General features: G+C 34.9%; 1 protein-coding gene across 1 annotated transcript in view; it reads left to right on the top strand.

Moving 5' to 3' along the window:
- The window catches only part of Hnf4g (hepatocyte nuclear factor 4 gamma), a 146,700-nt gene that overhangs the window by 56,150 nt on the left and 87,726 nt on the right, over positions 1-2,824 (top strand). The window lies entirely within an intron of this gene.

Genomic DNA, 2,824 nt, shown 5'->3' with positions numbered 1-2,824 from the left:
AAAAAAAAAAAAAAAAAAAAACAGAAAGGTTCTCTTTAGAGAAGAAGTGAGACTCTGGAATTAACCAGAAATAGCAATAAAGGACTTTAGATGTAAGCTAGAAATGAATCAAAAGAAGGCATCAGAAACTTAAAGAGATTAGGTTGAAGGCAGATTCCTTTTCTTTAACATCTAGTGATTAAGGTGACAGGAGAAGGGAGGGCTTCTGGGTACAAGTAGCAGAAAATTAAATACTTAATGAACAAATCTTTAAGTTGAAGACTGGCTGAAACAGCTCTTTTAATCAAAGAATACTACATCTTGTGTTCGTAATTTTTAAGTTTGCAAAAATATTCACTTTGCTTTCTAAGATCCACCTTCTTTATTTACTGTAAATTTGTTTAAAATATTGTTGGTATTTAATTACTTTTCTTTTTCTGGTGCTGGGGATTGAATGCAGTGCCTTTACTTAGAGCTACTTCCTTCTTATTATGAGACGAGTTCTTCTTACATTGCTCAGGCTGAATTCAAACTTTCAGTCTACCTGCCTCAGCCTTCCAAAGTACTGGGGTTACAGTCAAGTACCACCATGCCATGTCATCACTGTTATTTAAGAAATTATAAAATTTGACTATGCTCTATATTATGTTAATTAAAAAGTTAGAAATAAGGTTGTACATTGTATAAAAGTATTGTGGTTCTTTTCCTTATTTTACTTCAAATGAATTAGGTAGGTAGCAATGAAATGCTTTTAGAAAGCTTGAAATCTAATTTCAAAGGGTTGAAATATATTACTTGAACTTTTCCTTTTGCTTTGAGTTTACCTGATGTTCAAAGGAAATCCAGAAGTCAAAAATTACAAAAAGAAGGCCAGTCAGATAGCTCAGTGAACTAAGTGCATGCTTAGGAAAGTGCAAGGACCAAGGTTCAAGTCCGAGCTGCGTAGTGAGATCCTGTACCAAATACATTTAAAAAAATATTTACAAAAAGACAAAAACAAAACAAAAAAGTACTTGATAAAAAGCATAACTTATTTATTTTAAAATTAGATTATATTTCTTTGTTATCTTTTAAGCAAACATGATAGCAGGCATTACAGATGTTTTATGTGTATATACATACACATATATGCATATATCTGTATATCAGTGTGTATGTCTACACAATAACTAAGAGCAAGAGAAAACATGATCTTAAGTGTGTTTGTGTGTCTGTGTGTGTGCAGTGAGACACTGTCTCTAGGCATGGCCAGGTACAAAGGTTCATCATTTAAGTCTGAAAACTAAATAAACATCTGAGTTTATGATTATTTTATTGAGCTTTCTTATTTTATGGCCCACTAATGGCTCATGGATCAGTTATATTGATGAGTACCCAAGACCTACAGCTTCCATGAGTTTATTTATTCATTCATTTATTGTTTTTATTTTAAAGTGCTGTGAAGAAAATGCTTAGTTCAGTCTTACTTTCACTTATCATAAACCATTGAAGTGTATTTTTTATTATACAGAAGGAATTAAAATAGATGTTGCATGTATCTAACCAGCAATTTATATGCTGCTTTTCTAGTTTGTAATACAAATTGAATTCTAAGTTTGATTGTATGCTTTATTATTATTCACTATTAGATTTGTTTCATTTTATACTTTTTAAGTTAAACTTATTGAAAAATTAACCTGGTTGTGCCCATAGCATTTGTGATTAGGTAATACAATGCGAGTGTAGCTTTTGAAATTTGTCCTTGTTTGGTTTCTCCATGTACTGTAGTTCTTTATGTCATATCTTACTGAAAGTTTTTAATGATAGAACTAGGGATGTAGCTTAGTGGATAAGCATTAGCCTGGCACCTGCAAAGCTGTGGGTTCAATTCCCAGCACAACAAGAGCAGACAAATAGAAGGTGGAAATTCTTTCTCATGTAACTTGCTGGGGGAACTTCCATGCATGAAGTTTACTTCCTGAAGAAAGAGGGATGAGGTGGAGCAATGAGTCTGTTTCATCTTCCAAATTTGCCAACTGAAGGAGCCCCGTCCGGCCCTCCAGGGCCAGGTCATAAAGGAGCGGAGAGTGACTCCACTTCCTCAGGAAGAAAGCCCAGGCTTGAGGAGCAGGTATGCCTTCACCAAGTATTATGATTTTTACTCTTTAAAAGTAGGTTTTGTTAGGGCTGGAGAGACAGCTCAGTGGACCAAGTGCCTGCTTAGGTGTGTGCAAGGACTCGGGTTTGATTCCCACAACACATTCTGCTCTGTCCCAGACCCCAGGCACACTGAGCCAGGGATCAAGACTGGGCGTGGTGGCACACGCCCATAATCCCAGTGCTGGGGAGGCTGAAACAGGAGGATCACTACAAGTCCAAGCTGCATAGACCCTGAAGCAAATCTCTCTCTCTCTCTCTCTCTATAGATAGATAGATAGATAGATAGATAGATAGATAGATAGATAGAGATAGATAGATATAGATATATATCCCAACACCGCAACTAAAAAAAAAAAACCAAGTAGATTTTATTTGAAGTTTAGCATGAAGATTTATTGAGTAGAATGTGGGGATGATGCTTGCCTGTAGTGCCAGCTACTCAGGAGGATACCTGCACCCATGACTTCCAGGTCAGAGTGGGCAACAAATTAAAAAAAAAAAAGATTTTTATTAACATAGTAATTGCTAATATGACTTATTCATGATTAAAGTAGAGCAAATGAGTATTTAGAATACAATTAGTCTCCTTCCAAATCCTTTTTTTTTTTTTATGAACATCTTGTCAATTTTACTTAATTGGATTTTTGTAGTTTGTAGGAGTGAAATGGGAGCATTGCCAGTTTTATTTTGAAAATTATAATTATTT

This window comes from Octodon degus, unplaced genomic scaffold (assembly GCF_000260255.1).
Source record: "Octodon degus isolate 3935 unplaced genomic scaffold, OctDeg1.0 scaffold00252, whole genome shotgun sequence".
Classification (NCBI taxonomy): domain Eukaryota; kingdom Metazoa; phylum Chordata; class Mammalia; order Rodentia; family Octodontidae; genus Octodon; species Octodon degus.
Note: the sequence above shows the minus strand (reverse complement) of the source record. Positions and strands in the feature narration are given on the sequence as shown.